We start from the raw sequence: 26,632 nt of genomic DNA, 5'->3' as shown, positions 1-26,632 counted from the left end.
ATCCTTAGCTATTATGGTTATATTAATTTGGTTTCATAGAAAATATTTCTTCCTTCAGATCCTTTACAAACTTGAAGGACTTCTCCAGTAACTTGTGGTGACTGAGATCAATGGCACTGGATGGCCTGCTTTTTGAATCATTTTCCCAAAAATGCCAACCTGTTTCTATCTGGATTTCATATTTAGGAAGACCCTCAACCAGGTGGATTGACACAGTGACTTCAACAATGGCTCTAGTGTGGCAGAGATGATAAGGGTGGCACAGGATAGGACAAGGTTCAGATCTGCTCTTCATAGGGTCACTATGAATTATACTTGATGACACCTAGTAACAACAATATCATCATCATCATCATCATCATCCTCTTTTTCCCCTCTCAGAAGTCCTCTGCATTCAAGAAAATGAAAAATTACTTTGAGGCTCTTTACTCCGAAAATTCCTAGTATATGAGCAAAAGTTTCAAGGGTCTGGTTGATTTTTGCTTTGGCCCTTCTATTCCTGGTCCTGTTGTTGTTATGAGCCATGGAGTCAACCATGACTCATAGCGACCCTATGAACAAAGGCTCTGAACCTTGCCCTAGCCTGAGCCAACCTCACTACCTCTGACTCAACCCCATTTCTACAGTCACTGTATCAATTCATCTTGTCTAGGGACTTCCTCTCTTGTACTGACCCTCCACTTTTCCAAGCATAATGTCTTTATCCAAGGACTGGCCTCTCCTGATAACATGCCCAGTGTATATGAGACAGAGTTTCACATTCTGGCCTCCAAGGCAGTGCCTTATTTTCATTTCTCCAGAACAGACCTGTTCTTGTCTTCCTGGCTTTAGCTACTGCAAAAGAACATTGTTGTTGTTGTTGTTATGTGCCGTCGAGTCGCCTGCGACTCATAGCAACCCTATGCACAACAGCCCTAAACTCTGCTTTGTCCTGTGCCAATCGCACTGTCTCCGACACTCCCATCCCAATTATCCCAGTCACTGAATCAATCCACCTCATAGAGGACCTTCCTCTCCTGTGCCGTCCCTCCACCCTCCCAAGCATGATGTCCCTCTCTAAGGCCCGGTCTCTCCTCACAACATGTCCAAAGTATGTTATACGGAGCCTCAGAATCCTTGCCTCCAAGGAGCCACCCGGTTTAACTCTTTCCAGGACAAATCTGTTTGTTTTCCTAGCAGTCCATGGTATTCTCAATACTCTTCTCCAGCACTACATCTCAAAGGCATCAATTCTCCTTCTCTCCTCCCTGGCCATTGTCCAACTCTCTGATGCATAACAAGTGATTGTGAATACCATGGCCTGTATCAGACGCACCTTAGTCTCCAGAGAGACACCATTGCTCCTCAGTACTTTGGAGAGGTCCCTAACAGCAGACTTTCCCATGGCAATGCGCCTTTTAATTTCCTGGCTGCTCTGGTGGCCTAGTGGCAAGAAGCTGCACTGCAATCCCAGAGGTGCGTGGTTCTAATCCACCAGATGCTCTGCTGGAAAAGGAGGAACAACCTCCTCCTGTACCAGTCAGATCAGATTTGATAGTACACACACACACACACAAAAAATAAAATAAAATAAAAGATGAAGCTTCGCCATCCCTGCCTCCAAGGAACTGTAGCAAAAGAACATAGTAAGTGTAATATTGAGAACTCGTTGTTTCAACTCACATAATCTTCATAGTGTAGGAGCTCTAGTGGCCTAGTGTCAAGAAGCTGCACTGTAATCCTGAGGGCATGTGGTTCAAGGCCACCATTCTTCTGCAGGAGAAGAATGGGCAGTCTCCTGTGTACTTAACTGCCTCTGAAAACCCACAAGAGGGTCAGCTACAGGGAGTTTCCACTCTGTGGTGCACAGCGACAACAGTCTTTGCATTCCTTTGTAATTTCCGGCTATTATAACTAGATTCTCTAATTTCTCTGGCATCCAAAGATTGAACTGACTCCTGGTCAGAAACTATTTAAGGGCCAGGGTCTTGATCATCTTCTTGATACAAGTTTTTACCTCTGATGAGGAAATTCAGTGTCAGTTGAGCCTTCTCTCACAATGACATTCACTTCTTTAGTCAAGTCTACCTCATACAGATCTTGGATCCTGAGGCTTCTTAGATCTGGTGACAAGTCTTTTGGAAGCAGTATTTCGCTAAGTAGAATTTTCACTGGAAGAAACAGACATGACTCAACAGGAAAGATGCACAACTTGTGACAGTTGGCACTCAGGGACTGTTTATTACTTTTTGGTCTGAATTAAATCTTGTCTACTAATCAGATCTCAACCCCTGCTTTCTTTTTGTGGACAGTTCATTTTTGGTCATCATTTTAATGGTACTTGATATGTGCAAAGTGCTGCTATGAGCACTCTGCTCATATTACACCTCATTTAATTATTTTTTAAATTTTTATTAACAGGCTTTTGTTTTTCCTATTATTTTCACACTTTTCCCGTTCCCACCCCCCACAAACCTTGGACACTTTCAACCTAGAGATTAATTTTCCCCATATATAACTTATGAGAGAGCTCTGGTGGCCTAGTGGTAAGGAATTGCATTGACAACCCAAAGGCAGGCTGTTCAAATCTATCAGCTGTTCCATGGGAGGGGACAGTTTTTTCCTGTGCAATTTACAGCCTCCACAAACCCACTGCAGAGTCAGCTATGAGCTGAAAGCAACCTGAAGGGACACAACAACAGCGCATAATTTGTTAGGGAACTCCAGTGGTGCAGTCTATAGGGAGTTAGTCTGCTGACCCGAAGACTTTGCCTCTTGGGTGATTCTAATCTCAAGTGAATTACTGCCTAGACAGCTCAGGGTGTGGTCAGCTATGAATTGGTTCAATTCCACAGCAGTGAGTTTAAGAGTAGAATTTATAAAGGGTTTGTGGGGATTAACATTTCCTGAGGTTTTGGATTTTTAAAATGGTCTATTTTAAGTTGTTTTTAATCATGTGCCTACATGAAATTCTTGATCTACATTTTCTTCATAGTATCTTCCAATGTTGCATGTTGATGTGAAGAGGTCTGAGATTACCTTTAGGGTTTTTTCACCCTTTTTTCTTTCCAAATGGCTTGATAATTTTGCCTGGATGTGGACAGAAAGTTTAATTGGCTTTTAATCTTTAAGTCCAATACCTTTACCAAGATATCTCTCTCCATTTATTAGTTATATTTTTATTACTTTAATTTTGTAAATAGACATAGAGGTTTTATGGTGGCTTAGTGGGCTAGGAAACGAACAGGTTCATCCAGGAGAGGGTTAAACCGGGCTGCTCCTTGGAGGCAAGGATTTTAAAGCTTCGTCTGACATACTTTGGACATGTTGCAAGGAGGGACGGGTCCTTGGAGAGGAGTGTCATGCTTGGGAGGGTGGAGGGACAGCACAGGAGAGGAAGACCCTCTATGAGGTGGACTGATTCAGTGACTGGGGTAGTGGGGGTAGGTGTGTCAGAGACAGTGAGATTGACACAGGACAGAGCAGGGTTTATGGCTGTTATACATAGGATCATGTGAGCCACAGGCAACTCGACGGCACATAACAACAACAGCAGTGGATTAGAAGTTGTGCTGCTAACCCAAAGTTACACAGTTTGAATACACCAACTACTTCTCACCTGAAAGATGAGCAGTCTTCTCCTATGTGATTTACAGCCTCTACAAACTCACTGGAGGATCAGATATACATACAGACAGAGATACAGTAATGTTACTGTTATTGTTAGATGCTATTGGACTGACAATTCATAGTGACCCTATGAAAAACAGATCTGTGTCTTACCCTACCCACCCCAACCATTCTCACCATCTCTGACACTGTTACAGTCACTGTGTCAATCCCATTTTGAGAGTCTACCTACATATAGACAAATATTTAGTATTATAGGTCAGTTTTCCTTGGAATGCTGTATGCCTTTTAATATATTGACTCAAGTTGGGGTTTTTTTCTTATTGTGGTGAAAAACACACACCAAAATATTCACCAATTTAAAAACTTCCACATCTACAATTCAATTTAACTGATTACATTTTTAATGTTGTGCCATCATAGGGGTTTTGGGACCACCATTGTCACTATAAATTCCCAAAATATTGTTCCACCATTAACATAAACTCAATGTCCCCAAACAAAAACTCCTTCTTTAAATCTTTCTCTCAGTCCTGGCAGCAACCATTAATATTTTTGTCTATCTATCTATCTATCTATCTATCTATCTATCTATCTATCTTGTTGTTGTTAGATGCTATCAGAAGATCTGAACCCTGTTCTGTCCTGTGCCATCCTCACACTTCCTGACAAACAAGAGCTCATTGCATCAGTCACCATGTCATTTCACCTGGTCTAGGGTCCTCCTCTCCTTCTCCAACCCTCCACCATTCCCAGCATCATGTCCGTCTCCAAATAATAGCTCCTCCTAGCAACATGTGAAAGTGGGAAACAGTGAGGAAAGAATAGTAGTTGGAAAATATGGGCTTGGTGTTAGAAATGAGGCTGGAAATAGAATGACTGAATCTTGTATTTATAATAGTTTATTCATTGCAAATACCTTTTTTAAAGACACAAATGACAACTTTACACATAGATTTCATCTGATGGACTACATGGGAATCAGATTGACTACATTTGTGGAAGAAATTGTTGGAGAAGCTTAATATCAGCAGTCAAAATTAGTATTATCTATATATATGATTATTTCTTGTATGGGAGCATCTACAATATTTGTCAACTTCTTTTTTAGTTCTTTGGCTGAGTACAGTGCACTTTATTGATGGTACATGACAAGATGGGCTCGCCAAGCCCCTCCCCTTTCTCAGGGGGATTTGATGGAAACTTGTGTCAAGAAGGTGAGATTCTCAGTGTGTGGGAAGATCGAGTTGGGGCAAGGACTCCCCAGAAGCTGAGGGTCCCTCTCTCTCTCTTCTAATGCTATTGCTGGGGCTGGTGGTCCAGCGGGCTCTTATTCTTTGGAGGCCATGTGAACTATCAGGTTGACCACCCGGTTGCTGTAGCCAAATTCATTGTCATACCAGGAAATGAGTTTGACAAAGTGGTCGTTCAGGGCAATGCCAGCCTCAGCATCAAAGGTGGAAGAGTGAGTGTCACTATTAAAGTCACAGGAGACAACCTGGTCTTCAGTGTATCCCAGGATGCCCTGGAGGGGCCCTTCTGGTGCCTGCTTTACTACTTTCTTGATGTCATCATGTTTGGCAGCTTTCTCTAGATGGCAGGTTAAGTCCACAACTGACATAATGGGGGTGGGGACACAGAAAGCCATGGTGATAAGTTTCCCATTCAGTTCAGGGATGACCTTGCCCACAACCTTGGCAGCGCCAGTAGATGCAGGGGTGATGTTCTGGGCAGCTCCACGGCCATCATGCCACAGTTTTCCAGAGGGGCCATGCACAGTCTTATGGGCGGCAGTGATGGCATGGAGAGTGGTCATGAGTCCCTCTACAATGCCGAAGTTGTCATGGATGACCTTGGCCAGGGGAGCCAAGCAGTTGGTGGTGCAGGAGGCATTGCTGACAGTCTTGAGAGAGTTGTCATACTTTTCATGGTTCATGTCCATCACAAACATGGGGGCATTAGCAAAAGGAGCAGACCTGATTACCCATTTGGCACCACCCTTCAAGTGAGCCCCATCCTTCTCCAAGGTTGTGAAGACACCAGTGGACTCTACAACATACTCAGCACCGGCATCACCCCACTTGATGTTGGCGGGATCTTGCTCCTGAAAGATAGTAATGGCTTTTCCATTGATGACCAGCTTCCCATTCTCAGCCTTGACAGCTGTTGAACTTGCCATGGGTGGAATCGTATTGGAACATAGACCATGTAGTTGAGGTCAATGAAGGGATCATTGATGGTGACAACATCCACTTTGCCAGAGCTAAAAGCAGCCCTGGTGACCAGGTGCCCAATGTTGCCAAATCTGTTTACTCCATCCTTCACCATCATGTCTCAGGGATGCATCAGAGGCTGCATAAGAAGAGAGGGCAATCTGGATCGACGAGGAGCAGAGAGCCAGTATTTGTCAACTTTTTTGACAGGCAGGAGAGGAAGGCCCTCTATGACGTGGATTGATTCAGTGACTGGGATAATTGGGATGGGAATGTCTGAGACAGTGCGATTGGCACAGGACAGAGCGGAGTTTAGGGCTGTTGTACATAGGGTCTCTATGAGTCACAGGCGACTCGACGGCACATAACAACAACGTATCACTTAGCACAATGTTTTCAAGGTTTGTGCATGGTTTGGTACAGCAGAACTTCATTTCTCTTAACAACTGCATACTATTACACATTTTGTTACCTATACATGTATTGATGGACACCTTGGGTGTTTTCAGAATTTTTGAGTTTTGTACACATATGTAGAAATCTGTTTCACTGTTGGAAGAAGTGCAACAGTGAACATTGGTGTGGAAGTTTCTGTTTACAATCCTGCCTTCACTTCTTCTGGGTTGGGGTTGCTGGGTCAAATGGTAGTTCTCTTTGCAAGATCACCAAACCATTTTCTACACTGGCATCATTTTATGTTATCACCAGTGATAGATGTTCTGCTACTGACCAAAGAGTTACTTCTCTGATTTAAATCCATCAACTGCTCCACAGGAAATCTCATGGGCTTGCTGGCCATTTGAAAGTCTTCTTTGATGACCCATCTATTTAGGTCTCCTACTAATTTTTTAAAAAACTTGAGTTGTCTTTTTGTTATTAAATTCTAGAAATTTTATATATTTTGGACATCGGGACTTTAGGATTCACCATCATTTTCTACCTATATGTATATTGCGTTTTCACTTAATTTGTAAAGTCCTTTGATGAACAAAATTATTTCACTTTTATGAAATCCCACATATCTGTCTTTTGCTGCTAGCACTTTTATTGTCATATCTGAAAATCTAATGCCTAATGCTAGGTCTCACACAGCCCTACCTCTATAGTTCTTCTAATAATTTTATAGTTTAAATTTTCACATTTAGGTCCTTGACCCATGTTTAGTTGGTTTTGTTTTGATGGGTATTTTTATATTTTACATTTTATTTTCAAAAAATGACATTTTGTTTTCACAAAGAGATATTCCATCCTCTCAAACATAGAAGCTATCTTTAGCTTTCAGGGGTAGCTGTAGGAGTACATCCAACCTGTCCAAAGGGAGCTGCTTCTGAGGTCCCACAACAATAACTAAAGCAGCAAAAATAGAAAATTATAAAACAAAACTAGTACAACCCATACAACATGTACTGAAGGAGTCTATTAAGTACCTTTAAGCAGTTAGCTCTGTGAGTATTGATGGTGCTTCGGGCACAGGGGCAGCGTGGCTGGCCAACATCAACGGCTCATGAAGACAGAGAACATGCTAACTCAGATTGTTTCACGTGATTTCTCCAGAGGATATTCAGAACAGCTCAAATCATGTCCAAAGAGACTCCTCCAGACCAATCCCAAGCCCCTGTTGCCTGACCGCCTTTCAAATGCCCTAAAGCTTGGTCTTCAGGACAGTCACTTTGCTTTTTGTTCCTTAGCAAGGATAATTCCTCCATCTCTCACTTCTGAGCTCAGGTTATTTACCATTTAACTAATGCAGTTGTCCAGAATAAGAGAGTGAGTTTTGGATGTGATGTCTTTCTGACAAATAAGACACTCCTTTTTCTACTTCAGCCATTCACTGATCCAGAAAGAGCAGAAGCTTGGCTCAAGGTGACAGCGTCAGTGAAGTATTCTGAGCAAATAGTATACTGGAGCCCCTTCTCTAGCACGTCATTCATGTGGTTAAGAGCTAACAGAAAAAAAGAAAAAAAAAAAAGAAAGAACTAATAGCAAAAGTTAACAGAACAGTAAACAACAAATGCTTTCAAGATTGCAGAGAAAGTGGAAGATGCGAATCAAAACAACTATGAGGTATCATCTCACCCCAGTTAAAATAGCAAAATTCAACAGAACCGCAAACAACAAATGCTGGCAAGGTTGCAGAGAAACTGGAACTCTTATTCACTTGTTGGTGGGAATGTAAAATGATGCAACCACTGTGGAAGGCAGTATGGCACTTTCTCAAAAAGTTGGAAATAGGAATACCATTTGACCCAGCAATTCCACTACTGGGAATATACCCTAAAGAGACTACAACTGCCACCCATGGCAGATATATGCACTCTCATGTTTATTGTTGCTTTGTTCACAATAGCAAAGAGTTGGAAACAACCCAAGTGCCCATCAACAAACGAATGGATAGAGAAGTTGTGGTATAGTAACACAATGGAATATTATGCAGCGCTGAGAAACAAAGAACTCATGAAATAATACAAAATGGGTGACCCTGGAGGACATTATGCTGAGTGAAATATCTCAGTCACACAAGGACAAATACTGCATAGTGCCACTGTTGTAAAGCGGGATTGACATTGGGGTTGAGGTGAAACTGCGAAGGAGGGGATAAATAACGTATACTGCATTGAAACAGATGAGGGAGAGAACTGTTTAGGAGGAATATATGGTTAGGTATTATTGTCATGACAGGAGTACAGAATTAAAGCTGCATAGTGGAGTGGACTGGCAGGGGCAGGGGGGCGTTGTATAACAATGAAAGTTGTTTTTTTTTTAACTTTTGAAAGAGAAAAGCTCACTGGGGGGAGGGGTGGACAGGGAGGAAAATATGCAACTATGAATGAATGGAAATCCAAAGTCTCTGTAACTTTCATTAAAATAAATTTTAAAAAGTACTTCGTCTTTGTATGCTTGTACCTTCTGCTTCTCTTCCTTGATCTGCTCCAGTTCTTTATTCTTGGCTTGAAGGATTGCTTCAGTGTTCTTGTTGCCATTTAGCTCTTCTGTTAGAGTGTGATGATCCTGTAGAGCCTGGACCAGCTCTTGCTTCAGGTCCTCTTTTCCTTGATCTTTCTCCAAACCCTGCAGAAACTCTTCCTCTTCCTGGAATGTCATCTGTGGTTGCTCCACTCCTGCTTGCTGCTGGGCCTACTCTACACATAGCTGGGATTGTAAATCCTGCAACTCCTGCTCCATTTTCACAAGTTTTGTTTGTTTGGTTGGCTTTTTGTTTTTAGTTTTCATTTTGGTTCTGCTTTTTTCACATTCAGAACAGCTACCGGCTTATCTTAAACCGCTGTTTTCAGCTTTAGAATCCTAGACATGGTTACCTGAACAGCTCTAAGCTGCTCTGAGATGCAGAAATATTTGTGCCTGTCTTCTTCTAATGAGGAGTTGGGGTTTAGGTATGATGTAAAGGGCTGTTGTTGTTAAGTGCCATTTGGTTGAGTACAATTCATTTGATCCTTTCACAACAAATCTGAACCTTGTCTCATCCTGTACCATCATCATCATCATCTCTGATAGACTTGAGCCCATTGCTGGAGTCACCTTGTCAGTCCATCTTAGTGAAAATTTTCCTCTCTTTTGCTGACCCTCCACCTTTCCAACCATGATGTCTTTTTCCAAGGAATAGCCTCTCCTAACATATCCAAAATATGAGTAAGTTCCAACTCAACAGTAAAAAACAACATAGATGTGTAAAGGAGCTCTGGTGATGTAGTTTGTTATAGTGCCAACCAAAAGATAAGGGGTTTGAATATACCAACTGCTCTGTGAGAGAAAGGCCATCTTTTCCCATAATGATTTAAAGTCATTTAAAGCTTTCAAGTCCATACTGACTAGATTCTCGTTTGTATGTCTATTATTATATCAGGACCTGTTGTGTTATTAGGTACCATCGAGTCAAATACAAGTCATAGTGACCCTAGAAACAGCAGCTCTGAACCCAGTCCTATCTTGTACCATCTTCATAATTTCTGACATATTTGAGGCCATTGATGCAATCACTGTGTCAGTCCATCTGGTTGAGGGCCTTCCTCTTTTTCCCCAACACTCCACCTTTACAATCATGATGCCCCTTTCAAGGAGTCCCCTCGCTTAACAATATGCCCTAAATATGTTAGACAAAGCCATCATCTTTGCCTTCAAGAGCATTCTGGATGCACTTTCCGCACAACATATCTATTTGTTCTTTTGGCAGTCCATGGGATATTCCGCACTCTTATCCAATACAACAGTTCAAAGGCATCAGTTATTCTTCTATCATTCTTATTCATTGTCCAACTCTCAGATGCGTAACAGATGATTGGAAAGATTATTGCTTAAAACAGACACACCTTAATCTTCAAACTGACATAATTACTCCCCAATAATTTGGGAGTTGTATTGATTTAAATTTATGGGATATATGTATAATTCTTGTTGATTTAAGTTTATAGGGTATTGATATTTCTTCTATGTAGTAATGTTAAGATACATTATCAAACCAAATTCTGGGTAATGTAGATTTACTAAGTGTGTAATTGTCACCTTCAGCTTACTATCTATTAATTATACCCAAAGGGGAAAATTGCCCTGTAAAATGATTGTTTGGTTTTGGGGTTTTTAAAATTATTTTTCATGAAATTGTACAGAGGCTTAGGGTTTCCAGTCATTGATTGTTGCATTTTTCTCCCTGTCCATCCCCTCGCCCCAATTCACTCTTCTCCTTGAAAAGTCCCCCCAAGTCCACTCCACTGTGCAGCCTTCATTTTGGGTTCCTATCATGACAATAATACCCAATCATATATCCCTTTGAAACAGTTCTCTTCCTCATCTGCTTCAGTGCAGTATACATCATTTCTCCCTTCCTTGTCTGTCTTCCCTCAACCCCAATGTCAGTCTCATTTTATATCAGTGGCCTCATGCAATATTTGTCCTTTTGTGGCTGAGATATTTCACTCAGCATAATGTCCTCCAGGGTCACCCATTTTGCAAAATATTTCATGCGTTCCCTATTTTTCAGTGCTACATATAAAATGATTGTTTAAGTTAGTAGAATTTGGTAGAGGGCCAGGACTTAGCCTGGGAGAGGATTAAGTTCTATACAATTCTCTTAAGAGAGTTGCATTTGAATGGATTTATAGACTCTCCTTGGACTTTTGATTGAAGAGATGTATATTTGAAAGTAAAAGAGAGAAAGAGACTTGGACTTTTTAAACTGCAACACACAATTTGGCTTCTGAGACAGGGTAGAGTTGGTACTCATCAGAGCCCCTTTCTATGACTTGAAGTTAGAGGGGACTGTTGAGTATGCTCACTTGTGACCACCTAGATCCACTGGAGTGGGATTAGGAGGCGTGGAACAATGAAGAGACCATCTGAACTTGGACATGTTCCATTAGCACTGTTGATCTAGCATGCATAGATGTAAAGATAAGCACAGAAGAGTTGCTGGCTTGTGGAGCAGGGAGTCCTGAGGACCCCCATCTTGTTGGGTTGGCTCAATGTAGGGCCTAAAGCTGAGTGAAGGGACCTGTTATTCTGGAATGCAGGAAGAAGTATGGACTCCTGAGTTTGCAGCTGATGCCCAGTCTGGAACACAGGAAGAAGTGTGGATTCCTGAGTTTGTAACTGATGCCCATTTGGATATAACCTCAAAAGGCTGGAGATAAGTTGACCAGAACCCAAGCAGATGAAGATATTATGTTCCACTCTGTGAATTAGTGTTTACTAGTGCAACCTGATGGTTTGCTCTAGACTGTACTTTGCTATGGATGCAGATGCTCAAAGTTTCCAAATGAAACAGAAGATCCTTCAGAGAAAGAAATATACTAGTTTCCTCAGAGAACTGGTTTGACAGGGATGGGAAAATTAGAAATTGAGACTGCTACTCCATGAGGAACTAGAATGAAGAGCCCTTGCCAAATTTTGTTGAAGGACTGAGGAGTATGAAGAACCATAATTGGCAGGACTGAGAGCATTATAACACTGGCCTATAGCCACAAGGTTCAAGGCTGAGGTGCCTATAAGCATGAAATTCTCCTGACTATATCTTGCTGTCAACCTGAATTATAGCCTTCCGGCTTCCCTAATACTGTATGAGGAGGGATGTTGCATCAGGATTGGAGAAAGACTCATCAATAACCTAAATTATACCGATGATACAATCTTGCTTGTTGAAACTGAAAAATACCTGAAGCACTTGCTGCAGAACATCAAGGACTGTAGTCTTCAATATGGATTGAAGCTCAATGTCAAATAAAGATTCTCATCACTGGGCTGATTGGCAGAATCATGATAGATGGTGAAGGGATTAAGATTGTTGACAGCTTCAGTTTGCTTGGCTCTACAGTCAACACTCTTGGTACCAGCAGTCAGGAAATGAAAAGACAAATTGCATTGGGTAAGTCTGCTGTCAAGGACCTCTCCAGAGTATTGAAAAGCAATGATGCCAGTCTAGAGATTAAAGTGTACCTAATCCAGGCCATGGTCTTCCCAATTACTTGCTATGCATTAGAAAGCTGGACAATGACTAAGAATGACAGAAGAAGAATTGATGCCTTTAAGTTGTGGTGCTGGAGAAGACTCTTGAACATACACCATGGACTGCCAAGAGAAAAAAGACTGTCTTGGAGAGGGTGAAATCAGCTTTCTCTTTGGAGGCTAGGATTTTGAAAATCTATCTCACACAATTTGGCACATGGTCAGGATAGACCAGTTCTTGGAGAACTGCTTGGAATGGTAGAGGGACAGCTCAGGAGAGATAGACCCCAGATGAGATGGATTGATACAGTAACTGGGGCAATGGCAGTCAGTGTGTCAGAATTAGTGAGATTGGTTCAGGACAGGGCAGGGGTTAGAGTTTCTGTACGTAGGGTGGCAGGCGACTCAAAGACACATAACAAGTAGTTGTGGGATTAATTTTTCTAGAAATGCTTGGCAGAATTCTCCAGTGATGTCATCTGGTCCAGAACTTTGTTGTTAGGATTATTTTAGTTACTAATTAAACCTTTTACTTTTTATGGGTCTGTTGAGATCCACTATTTCTTCTGGAGTTAATGGACATTTATGCATTTAAGGAAATGTTAACTATTTCTTCTATGTTATCTAATTTGTTGGTGTAAAACTGTTTATTGTTAATCCAGCTGTGACTCATGACAAACTCATGAACTAACTGATCAGAACTTTGCCATGCACACAGAACTGTGCCATCCTCACAGGCTCCGAGCTGGTCAAGCCCACTAGGTCGGTCCATTTAATTGAAGGTCTTCCTCTCTTTTACTGAGCCTCTACTTTTCTAAGCATAATGTATTTGCCAGAGACTGGCACCTTCTGACAACATGCCTAAAGTGTGTGAGACCAAGTGTCATTACCTCTAGGGGGCACTCTGGTTGTACTTTTCCCAAGACAAATTTGTTTGCTCTTTTGGCAGTCTGTAGTACATTCAATCCTCTTCACCAACGCCACAATTCTAAGGCATCAGTTCTTCTTTGGTATTCTTTATTCATTGTCCAATGTTCAGAGGTGTGGGGAGGAATAAAAAAATACTATAGTTTGAGTGAGGTGCACCTTGGTCTTTAAACCAACATCTTTGTTCTTTAGCATTTTTTTCCTCATTGAGATGTTAATGAAAGTTTATAGAGAACTTGTATTTCATTCATTCATTGCTGCACATTTTCCTCCCTGCCCACCCCAAGCCCAGTTTGCTTTTCTCTTTGAAAAAAGAAAATTCTTTCACTCTCTTTAGCACTTTAAAGAGGCCATTGACAGTGGACTTGCTCACTCTAATACCTCCATGGGTATTGATTGTGGATCCAAGTAAATGAAGTTATTGACAACTTCAATCTTTTTTTTTTCCTATTTATAATGATGTTGCTTATGGACTAGTTGTAAAAATTTTGTGTAATCTTTACCAAAACTATAATCTCTGATGATTGAATTCCAGTGTGGGCTCTACCTCTACTATTATAACTATCCTTGTTCCTCTATTGCTCTTAGGGTTTTCAGAGGCCTGATATTTAAGAAGTGGATAGTCAATCCTCTTCCTGTTGTTATTGTTGTTTTATGTGCCATTGAGTCATTTGTGACATATAATGACCCTATGCACAATAGCTCTGAAACTTCCTTATATTGAGCCAGTCTCACTGCCTCTGGCATACCAATCTCCATTACTCTAGTTACTGTGTCGATCTATCTCATTCAGGGTCTTCCTGTGCTGTCCCTCCACCCTTCCAAGAATGATGTCCTTCTCCAAGGTTTGGTTACTCCTAGCAACATGCCCAAAGTATATGAGATGGAGCCTCAAAATCCTTGCCTCCAAGGAGCAACTTGGTTTCACCTTGTCCAGAACAGACTTGTTTGTAGTCTATATTAATCTGGGAACTCTACTACAACCTTTATACCATTGGTGACTCCACTGGCATTTGACACACTAATGGCACAGCTTTCACAGTATACACAAGTTACCTCAATATTGCAAACTGATACACAAATGCTGTACTAATTACTAATAAGCAATGAAGGATACAGATACTCAAGTTATAATTAGCAATATTCAGGTCCTTCCCCCAGTACAACAAACTGCCAGATAAACAAGTCAGAATATAAATACCCAATCTAGAAAGTAATTAACAATATGCAAATACTATGCAAATAAGGAAAACTGGCTGGAAGAGATCAATATTTGTTCCCAATTCCAAGCATTGTGATCCAATAGAATGTGGATATTATTGAACATTATTATTACTATAACATGCAAACAAACTACTGCTCAAGAGTGTTAAAAAATGGCTACAACAGTAAGTACATAGATATTTCCAAAAGTTCAAGTTGGGTTTAGATGGGGCCATGGCACCAGCAGTATCTTTGCTGATATCAGATAAATCCTGGCTGAAAACAAAGAACACTAGAAAAATGTCTGTCTATGCTTTATTGACTATGCAAAGGCGTTTGACTGTGTGGATCATAACAAATTATGGCTAATATTGAGAAGAATAGGAATCTCGGAATAATTAATTGTGCTCATTTGAATTATATACCTAGACAAAGAAGCTGTTGCCCAAACAGAGCAAGAGAACACAATATGGTTTAAAATCAGTAAATGTGTGTATCAGGGTTGTATTCTTTCTTTATGCCTGTTCAATCTGTACACTTAGCAAATCATTTGACAGGCGAGATTTTTGTGAAGAGAAATCTGGCATTAAGATCAGAAGCAACAACCTGAGTTATGGAGATGGCACAACCTTGATTGTTGAAAGCAAGAAGGACTTAAAATACTTGATGCAGAGGATCAAAGAATACAGCCTTCAATATGGTTTAAATCTCAGCATCAAGAATACAAAAATTCTCTCCACTGGACCAATGGGCAACATCATGATAGATGTAGAAAAGATTGAAACTGTCAATTTTATCTTACTTGAAAACACAATCAATACACTAAATACCAGCAGTTAGGAGATGTATTGCTTTGGGAAAATCTGCAGTCAGGGGTCTCCTAATTTTTGAGGAGCAATAATGTTAGTTTGAGGACTGAGGTGCACCTGATTTAGGCTAGGGACTTTTCAGTCACTTGCTATGCTTCCAAAAACTGAACAATGAATAAGGATGACAAAAGAATTGATACCTTTGACTTGTGGTACTGGAGAAGAGTATGAAATATTCCTTGGACAACCAAAAGAACAAACAGGTATGTCTTGAGAAGGCGCAGTCAGAGTGCTTCTTGGAGACAAAAAGATAAATCTTTGTCTCACATACTTTGGGCATGTTGTTAGGAGAGGCTATTCCTTGGAGAGACACATCATGCTTAGGTAGGTAGAGGGATGGTGAAAGAGAGGAAGCCCTTCAACCAAATGTATTGACACGGTAACTAGAAGCAATGAGCTTAGTGTGTCAGAGATTGTGAAGATGGCACATGATAAGACAGAGTTCCTGCCTATTGTTTACAGGGTTACCAAATCGCACTCAACAGCACCAAACAACATAATCTCTGTACATCATAAGTACTTGAAGTTCTCTTCACTTTCCATGATCATGGTAGTGTCATCTGCATAATGTCATTTGCTGATGAGTCCTCCTTCAATCCTGAGAATCATAGGCAACTACATTGACTGCCTTAACAATCACACAGCTTCTTCCACGAGATTTCATAGCATTGATAGGTACATTGTTCCAGTCGATTAAAACAGAGTTTTTTGGTTTAGGTTTTGTTTTTTCAATTTTGCCTCATGGCATACACTTCACTTTAATAACTGCCTTTCCTGGCTTTTTTGGATGCTAGTAGTGATGATTTTTCTCCATATCTTTCTGTTCTATTCTCAGCCCTGATTGATCTGTCCTGCTTTTCATATTCTTTCATGGTCTTGCATTGTAGCTGTTTCTTAGTCACACATCCTGCTCCACTGGATCTACAAACATGGATGACTTATTTTTTGTTTCTCATTTTTCTTGATGCAATTTGGATAATTTCCTAGTAGCATTATATTCTAATCTCATACTCTAAATGCCAAACATCAGAAATTAGTATATAATAAAATTTTATACATAATATACAATTAATATTTGTTTCCAGTGTATACACATCTATGTAAGTGCCAACTCCTGTGCAATTTACTGCCTCTGAAAACCTGCTGAAAGGTCAGCTGTTGGTCAGTACCGATGCCACAACACACAATAACAACTTGGGATGAAGGACAGACAACTAGAAAGATTCTCAACAACATAACCAAACAATTTGACCTTAGATCACAAGTAAACTGACAGTATCCTGCTTAAAAAAAAACTATAGGGAACTGAAGAACTAAAATATAAAGAAATTCCTAGAAGCAAATAAGGATAAATATTAAACACACCAAAAGCAGTACTCTGGGGCCAATTTGCAACAATAAACTTATATACAAAAGAGAACAAAAAATTTCAACATCTTCACATAATTCTGGTAAATAGAAAAAAAGCCTAGTTTTCAGGATTAACAGAAATAATAAATATTGTTGTTGTTATGTGCCATCAAGTCGCCTGCGACTCATAGCGACCCTATGTACAACAGCCCAAAACCCTGCTTTACCCTGAGCCAACCTTATTGTCTCTGACACACCTACCCCTGTTACTCCAGTTACTGAGTTAATCCCTCTCATCAAGGGTCTTCTTTTGCGCTGTCCCTCCACCCTCCCAAGCATGATGTCCCTCTCCAAGGACTGGACCCACCTTGCAACATGCCCAAAGTATGTCAGACAAAGCCTTAGAATCCTTGCCTCCAAAGAGCTGTCTGACTTCACCCTCTCCAGGACAAACCTATTTGTTCTCCTAGCAGTCCATGTTATATTCAACACTCTTCTCCAGCGCCACAGCTCGAATTCATCAATTCTCCTTCTATCATTCCTAGTCATTGTCCATCTTTCTGGCGCATAAAAAGTAATTGTGAAGATCATGGCCTGGACCAGGCACACCTTCGTCTCCAGACTGGCATTGTTTCTCTTCTGTATTCTGGAGAGGTGCCTGACAGCTGAAATAAATTAAATAGCAAAATAATATAAAGAATTAAAAAGCCTAGAAGTTGGTTCTTTAAAAAGATTAACAAAATTGAAAAACTACTGGCAAAGTGAACAAAGGAAAAGAAAAAGAAGATGCAGAAAAAGAATTTAATCATGCAACATCACAACAAAATCACCCAAAAGAAAAAGAATAATTCTAGAATACCATGAGGAACTGAATACTATGAAGAACTTCACCCCATGAAATTCAGAAACCTAGAAGAAATTAATAAATTTCCAGAAACACATGATCTACCTAAACCAACACTGACTGAGGTAAAAAACAAACAACCAACCCATTAATAGAATGATAAACTGAACATCCACTCATTGCTATCCAGTCAGAACAACACAACACAAATCATCAAAACACCATGAACAATCAAAAATTCCCAAGAGGGAAAAAAAGTCTTGGCCCAAATAATTTCACTGGGATTTACAGAACTGAAATAAGTTCTATTCAAACTGTTCCAGAGCATAGAAAAGGCTGGACTTCTAAATTTCTTCTATAAAGTGAGTATAACCTTGATACCAATGCCTGACAACCAAAACCCAAACCAAATCACAGCCATATGAGTATATTCTGACTCTTAGTGACTCTAAGTTTAGTGACTGTTAGTTTCTGAGGTTGTCAGTCTCCTTTGGAATAACTGGTGGATTCAAACTACCAACCTTTCCATAAGCAGACAGATATGTTAGACACTATGTCACCTTAATGTTAAACCATTAAAAAGAATTTTGGACCAAGACTCCTCATGAACATTGATGAAAAAATTCAACAATAAAATTCTAGCCAACAGATTCCAATACCATTTAAAAAATCATAAGGAATGACCAAATGGAATTAATATGGGAAAGCAAAAACTCTTAGAGGCAAAGATAGTGAAACTTCATCTCACTTTCTTTGGCCATGTTGTCAGGGGGACCATTTCTTGGAAATAGACATCATGCTAGGAAAGATAGAGGGTCAAAGAGAGGAAGACTCTCAACAAAACAGATTGACAGAGTGACTATAAAAATGTGTTTGACATATCAGAGATTGTGAGGATGACTGATTCAGGATAGGGCAAGGTTCAGATCTGCAGGTCAAAGAATCACTGTAAGTCATAGTTGACTTGATAGCACTTAACAACAACATGCAAAAATCAGGAAAAGTGTCATCAGAGTTGTGTCCTTTCTGTTAAATCTATGTGCTGGGCAAATCATTCAAGAAGTTGAATATATGAAGAATGTAGCATCAAGATTGGAGGAAGATTCACCAACAACCCGTGTTAGGCAGATGACACAACTTTACTTGCAGAAAGTGAAGAAGCCTTGAAGCAATTAACTAAAGAAGATTAAGGGACTGCAGCTTTCAATCATCAGTAAAGCAAAACTCCTCACCACTGGACCAATAGGCAGCATAATTATAGTTGGGGAAAAGACTTAAATTGTCAATATTTTCATTTAACTGGGATACATAATCTACACCCATGATAGCAGCAGTCAAGAAAACAAAAGCTGCACTGATTAAACCTGTTGTTAAAGATTTCTCCAAGGTGCTAAAGAGCAAAAATGTCATCTTAAAGATTAAAGTGTGTTTGATCCAAGGCACAGTATTTTTTTTAATTTATTTTAAAATTCTTTTTTTTTTAATTGGGAAAAACATATTGGGGGTACAAGGAGGTGAGGGTTGGGGGCAGAAGGGTGAGGATGGGCCTGGATGCAGTTGCAGAGCTGCACAGTTTGGTCGGTGGGGGGAGCAGGTGAAGGAGATGATGAGGGTCCAGTGGGGACCAGATGCTACAGAGGAATGACAAGCATTTTCCAATGGTAATTAAACCAACTGTCTTATTGATTTGGGAATTGGATGCCAACTCTCTGGCTTCTTCATGCTGAACAGGGGCGTAGATGTAAAGGGGGGGAAGGGAGGACGCTTTATCACCTTACTGGTGGTCTTGGGTTACAGCTGCTTGCCTTCTTGGTCTGCTGGAAGAAATTTTCCTGTCATTTGCTCCCCTCTGGACTGCAAAGTGTTTTCCCAGATGGATCCAGTGGGGATGGCTGGTTGAACCCAGAGGCTCCATCCTCCTTTGCTTCCTTAGCTGTCAGTTGTATTTCCTTTTTGTCACTGGCACTGGGTTCAGGGTCAATTCTGGAGTAAAACTCAGAGTTAAGGTTACCTATAGGAAAGGGAGCAAACCTAGAGAGAACAAACTTGTGAGTTACAAATAGAAGGGCTTTGAGGGTGTTGCTTTCAGGTTTACTGGGGGAGAGGGTGGCAGAAGGTGGCCTAGGTAACACTGGATACCCTAGGCATTCTTTTTTTTTTCCTCCTTCCCCACCCAGGAGTCAGATGGCACAATCTGGGGACTGAGGAGCTCACCCTGAGGGCCGCGATGGCTCGCCCCGAGCTGGGGGCCAAGGGCACCTCCCAGGAGCTGGCTGGTATACTCCCCCTCCAATTGCCCCTACCCCAGTCTGGTCCCCTCGCTTGACTGAGGACTCTGTGGTCAGGGATAGTGTTTCCAATTCCAGCACTGCCACTTTTACCCCCCCCCCCCATAAGTGGTCATACTATATTTTGAAGTAGGTGTCACTGCCCTCCCCCTTTATATATGATAAAGGGAACCTGGGAATTGTGAACAGACTCCCCCCAGGTCTAACCATCTTTTGGCAGAAGCATTCAACAGAACAAAATATGTGGTGCATTTAGGATGTGGGTCCTCTTGTGCATGCTGCCACTGTTAAGGTCATCAGACTCACAGTGACTTTCAGCAATCCATTGCATAGGTAATCGTCTTCTCTGGCCTGTCCAATGCATAGGTAATCATCTTCTTTGGCCTGTCCAAGGAAACCCAAACCTGCAGATGGCGGGCATGCATCCCATCCCCCACCTCCTATGCAGGTGGCCAGTGGGGCACGTCCCCCCAGCATGGGAGGCCTGCGGGAGGCACGCAGCCCCCCCAGCGTCGGCAGCCATTGGGGGTGCACCCCCCCACCCCGCCGCACAGGTGCTCGGCAGGTGCGTGGCCCCTCTTGTGCGGGCAGCCGGAGGGTGCCCGCTTCCCCCACAGCTGCCATCCTGGCTCCAACAATTCTCTCTAGACCAAGTCCACCTTGCGGCAGTGTGGTGGCTTCACTGTACCAGTCTTGAGGAGGGCCTGTGCCCAGCATCCACCCTGGGTGAGGGAGTCCATTTATTCCAGCGTTGGAAACCTCATGGAGCTGCAGCGGCTGTGCAGCACGGTGTGGGTTCTGTGGGGGGGTGGGGGGAGCCACGAGACTCACCCATTTCTCCTTGGGAATCCTTGAATTCCTGTTGTTGAGCCTTGAACTTCACTCAGGGCCAGTCATCAACTGTTTAAGTGTTCAATTATCAATAAGCTGAAGTCTGTGGAAGGCCATAATGGCCCTGCTTTAAGTGGTTCGCTGCTCCCGCAGCTCACCACACTGTCTCTGCCTCCGCCGTCATCTTGGTTCTCTGGCACAGTATTTTTAATTACTTCCCATGCATCTGAAATTTGGACAGTGAATAAGGATAAGAATTGATGACTTTAAATTTTTGGTATTGATGGGGGAAAAAATAAAACCCTAACAAATCTGTCTCCAGAGGAAGTGCAATGAGGCTGCTCCCCAGATCAGGGAAAATTGGTGTAACTTCCTTTCACAAAATTGAGACATGTCAAAAGGGGTCAGTCCTTGGAGAAAGACAGTACACTGGAAAAGGTACAGGGTCAGTAAAACAGAGTGAACTATAAGGAGATGGATTGATGGTGATTGTAACAATGGGCTAGCTGTTACTAGGTGCCAGAGTTAAAACTTGCTACAGATCGAAGACTACAGCTTTCATTATGGACTATATCTCAACATCAGGAAAACAAAAATCCTCATCACTGGGCCAATAGACAATCTTATGATGGATAGATAAAAGACTGAAGTCAGGATTTTATCTTACTTGGATCCACAAACACCAACTTTGTTACCCTTCTTGTTGTTGTTGTAGTTACATGCCGTCGAGTCACCTGCAACTCATTGCAACCCTATCTACAACAGCCCAAAACCCTGCTCTATTCCTTGCCAATCCCACTGTTTCTGACGTGCCTATCCCCATTGCTCCAGTTACTGAATCAGTCCATCTCATCAAGGGTCTTCCTCTTCTGCTGCGCTGTCCCTTCACCCTCCCAAGCATGACATCACTCTGCAAGGACTGATGCCGCCTTGCAACATGTCCAAAGTATGTCAGACGGAGCTTCAGAATCTTTGTCTCCAAGGTGCAGCCTGGCTTCACCCTCTCCAGGAAAAACTTGTTTGTTCTCCTAGTAGTCCATAGTTTATTCAGTACTCTTCTCCAGCACCACCAGCAACTCTCCTTCTATCATCCCTAGTCATTGTCCAGCTTTCTGATGCCTTGCAAGTGATTGCAAAGACCATGGCCTATATCAGGCACACCTTATCCTCCAGACTGACATAGTTCTCTTCAGTACTTTTGAGTCTCTGACAGCAGACTTTCCCAGTGCAATTCGTTCTTTAATTTCCTGGCTGCTGGTACCAAGAGTGTTGATTGTAGAGCCAAGCAAACCGACACAGTCAACAATCTCAATCTCTTCACCATCTATCATGATGCTGCCAATCGGCCCAGTGGTGAGAATCTTTGTTTTCTTGATGTTGAGCTTCAATCCATATTGAAAGCTGTAGTCCTTGACCTTCCGCAGCATGTGCTTCAGGTCCTCCTCAGTTTCAGCAAGCAGGGTTGCATCATGTGCATAACACAGATTGTTGATGAGTCTATCTCTAATCCTGATGCCACACATCTCCTCATAGAGCCCAGCATCCCAGATAATCTGTTCTGCATATAGATTGAAAAGATAAGGAGATAGGACACATCCTTGACACAACCCCTTCCCAATTTTGAACCATGCAGTGTTTCCTTGCTCTGACGACTGCCTCCTGGTCTAAATATAAGTTTTGCATAAGCACAATCGAGTGTTCTAAGATTGTTGTTGTTGTTGTTATTGTTAAGTGCCGTGGAGTCCTTGGTGACTCATAGCAACCCTATGAACGAAAGTCCTCAACACCTGCATGACTTTCGTCCTTTCTCCAGGTTCATAGGTTTTCCGGAGGCAAGCTGTTTACAGAAGTGGATGCCACGCCTGCTTCCAAATTTGTTTCAACCGGGGAGTGCCACCAAACACTATCCACCATGTGGAACCATTATCGCATTTGACACATCTGTGTCACAGTGTTCGGCTTCACAGCGACTACAAGTTTTCAGAAGAATGTTTCACCAAAACCAATTAAAGACAGGCCTTAGGGCCATGAATTAGTCACCCACCTTTGGCTTGGTAGCATCACTTTCGGTCCACTAGGCCAACTGGTCTCTAGTTGTTAAGTGCCGTCGAGTCTTCTAGGTCGTATAGCCCTGGTGTGTTCACTCGCCGTACAGGGGTAACTTCTAAGATTAGTCAAGGGGGGAAAAATATGTGCTGCATTGGGATATGTTGTCAAGGAATTCTCCAAAGTGTGAAAGAGCAAGGATGTCAGTTTAAGTACTAAGGTGCATCTTATCAAAGCCATGCTCTTTTCAATTACTTGTTATGCATCTGAAAGTTGGAATTGATGCCTTTGTGGTGTCAGAGTACTGAATATCCCTTTGACTGCCAAAGTAATATTCATTTCTGTTGTAAAGGAAGAATAACCAGGATGCTTCCTAGAGGCCAGGATGGTGAAACTATCTCACACACTTTGAGCACGTTGTTAGGAGAGGGTAGTCTTTGGTTAAGGACATCATGCTGCGAAAAGTGGAGGGTCAGTGAAAGAGAGGAGGACCCTCAACCAGATGGATTGACACAGTGACCATAACAGTGGGCTCAAGTATAACAGATGTTGACGATGGCCCAGGATAGGATCATTATGAGTTCCTCGTGGACTCACTGGCACATAACAACATAGATGAAACAAAAAGTGGGGACAGGGGGACTCTACATTGTCTGTAGGAAAATGGCTATCCTAGCCAATAGCTTTCATTTCTGTCACATGGCTGGGTAGGAAAATGCAAACCAGGTATATACATATGATGGGATCAATCATCTCTGTCATTCCAACAAGTCTAAATTGATGTTTAGCAGCAGAGAATTAGTATCTTCCCACCAGCAAGAGGCAGAGAAAGATTTATACATCTGTGGGGGCCAGAGCTTCCTGTGCCAGATGAGAGCAGACCAAGACTGAGATACTGCAGCAGCAACAGAGGACCAGAGACAGATATAGTGTACAGCTTTCTCAAGGAGTCAGAGCCAGGGGCCTTTGCCCAAGTTTGCTGGAAATGTTAAAGATCCAAAGGTGTGTGAACAAGCCTGCAAACTATCCTGACTGACGAATTGTGCCGATTCCAAACTGAACTATAACCTGATATTTTCTCCAATAAACCAAATAACTCTTCAGTATGGTTCTGTGTGGCCATTGCAATGAATTAGCAGGCCCCATTGAGAACCCTGGGGCATGATGGGATTGACTGAAGTAGGTTTGAGTGTGATGTTTGAGCTTGTGGAAATATATCTTGTGCTGTGGACTCTGTTATTGGGGACTATGCTCCTTCATGAAATTAGTGGAAGTCAGTTGCCAGTGTTTCCATACTACTTGCATTCTTTTTACACACATAATATCAATTAATGCAGAAGGGGCATCTGGCAAAATCTAACATCCCTAACAAAAATTCAGAAATACAGGAGTAGAAGGGGAAATCCTTAACATAATTAAAGGCATAGACATAAAACCAACATTCTCAAGAAATTAAAAACATTCTTCTCCTTGTAATAGGAAATCAGAACTCCCACTATTACAACTATACAATAGGCAAGAAAGAGAAATAGAAGTCTCCCACATTAGGAGGAAATAAAACTATTTGCCAGTGATATACTATCCATAAAATCCCAGATCATCAGGTGGGTCTGAAATCCCAACCTTTATGTTAGCAGCCAAATGCTTAATCAGTATTACCAGGGTCCATCAATAACTTGAAACTTCTTTAACTGACCCTTTTATCTAACTCTTCATTTAGTCATTACTTGATTTTTTCTTTCAAAATTTCATTTGGGAGCTTGGCCATTATAATTTTTTAATGGATAAATAGCAAGACAGAACTTTAAAGATTCATATTAATTTTTAATTATTTCAAGTGTTGTATTTTCTTTTTTTAAAGGTGGTAAGAAGAGGGAGCTCTGGTGGCCTAGTGACAAGAAGCTGCGCTGCAATGCCGAAGACATGTAGTTCAAAACCACCAGCTGCTCTGCGGGAGGATGGGCAGTCTTCTCCCGTGGGATTAACTGCCTCAGAAAACCTGCTGGAGGGTCAGCCAAGGGTCGGTTTCCAACTCTACTGTACACAACAACAAACAGAAAAGTGGAGGGATATTAAAGCTGGCAGTTGTGTTGTTTGGTGCTATCTAGTACAAGTCATAGTGACTTGATGAACAGCTCTGAACCCTGTCTGTCCTAGCCTGTGCAATTCACAATTTGACACACTAAAGCCCATTGTTGTAGTTACCGTCAATCCATCTGGGGGTCTTCCACTCTTTCACTGACCTTCCCCTTTCCCAAGCATGATGTCACTCTCCAAGGAATGGCCTCTCTTAATGTGCCTAAAGTATGAGATGAAGCTTTGTCATCTTTGCCACCAAGTACTTTTTCTACCAGTTTATTTACAAATTCAAATTCTTTCAATTTCTCTCACCCCACCCACCCATCAAATTGTACAACCCAATGATCAATCCCAACCCTGCACATCCACATCCCTCTGCTTCCAGCCTCTCCCATCCCTCCTGGACCCTTATACTCTACAGTAACAGTCTTATACAATATTTTTCCTTGTGGGACTGAGTTAATTCACTCAGCATAATGCTCTCCAGTCCCTCCCAAGTTAGGTAATAATTTACAAAGTTATTACTCTTGTGTGCTGCATAGTATTCCATTGTACAAATGGACTCGACTGTACTTTCTCTTAGACATATTTTGTTCTCGTGGCAGTCCATGGGATATTCAGTACTGTTCCCAACTCAAAGTTGGTAGTAGGAAAGGGGGAAAGGCATGGTTCTATTTCATTAACTATATTAAGGGAAGATAAGGAAATGTGTGAGGGGAAACCACTTTAGCATTTTTTTTAATTATGGAAAGATAAATGGCTTGACATCCCATATACTTAGTTTTGCTCAAATGGTATAAAGTCACAAATAATTTTTATTCATTAACCACTTTTTTTTTTCAACAACTCATGTAACTGTCCAGAAAGTCAAGAAGTGTTAAGATTTAAGTTTTGAGAACCTGGGTCCTTTAATTCCCCTAAAACTATAATAACATCACAGTTCCTTGCAGGACTGGTTTTGTTTGCTTTGGCTACCTATTTTGTTGTGTGCCCTTGAGTAAGAATTAACTCTTAGCTGACTCTCCAATGGGTTTTCAGAGGCAGTAATTTGTGAGACCATCCATCCTTCGAGCAGGTGGCACATTTGAACTGTGTGCTTTGGGGACAGCAGTGCAACTTCTTACCACCAGGCCACCCAAAATTATTTAGAAACCCAAATAAGAAAAACTCTGTACCAAGGAAAAGTTGCATTTGACAGGAAACATGAGTTTTCTCACCCATTAATCATACTAGAGCAAGTTTTTGATAATTTGATAAAATATACATCAATGGCAAGAGTGATAAATTCCAAGAATCTGGATTAAAATAAATGGCAATACCATTTTTCTAAGCCAACTTTCTAACTTCACTATTAGAAAAAAATAATCCTGATTTTAAGATCAAGAAAAATCTGTTAATGCCTGGTCAAGCAACATACTATTAATAAACTATGGTAGAGCTGCAATATTCTAAGTATTTTAAATGTATTATCTAATCTTCCTAGGTACATTTAAGAGCTATTATTTTATAGAAAAGATAAAATGTTGTAACATAAATCACCTAAGAGTCTTTTCTATTGATGACCTCATTTTTTATTAAATTTGGTTATCTTATGGTGCCCCTCCACCCAAATATACTTCTACCTATATGATTTGCTAGCTCTGAGAATATTTTAGACATGCAAGTATTAAGAAGTATGAACAAATTAAGTTCCTGAAGTCACTCATTTCAAGGATACTGAGGTTTCTGAAAGTTAAGAGCTCGCGTGATAAAAATGGCAGAAAAATCACTTTAAGTATTGTCAGAAATTCTAACATGTAGAAAATGAGAAAAATAAGCAAGTACAGTGTGGTTAAAAGCTTGGACTCTAGAGGATTTAATTCTTCTTTGAGCAAATTGTGTTTCAATTAACAAGCCAAATTCGAAGAGCTAGTCAAGTTA

General features: G+C 41.2%; 1 pseudogene; it reads right to left on the bottom strand.

Moving 5' to 3' along the window:
- Positions 1-7,487: 7,487 nt before the first annotated feature.
- LOC102859099 lies at positions 7,488-20,380 on the bottom strand (annotated as a pseudogene).
- Positions 20,381-26,632: the final 6,252 nt, after the last annotated feature.

Source organism: Elephantulus edwardii, unplaced genomic scaffold (genome assembly GCF_000299155.1).
Source record: "Elephantulus edwardii isolate Elephantulus edwardi_28Jun2011 unplaced genomic scaffold, EleEdw1.0 scaffold00018, whole genome shotgun sequence".
Classification (NCBI taxonomy): Eukaryota; Metazoa; Chordata; class Mammalia; order Macroscelidea; family Macroscelididae; genus Elephantulus; species Elephantulus edwardii.
Note: the sequence above shows the minus strand (reverse complement) of the source record. Positions and strands in the feature narration are given on the sequence as shown.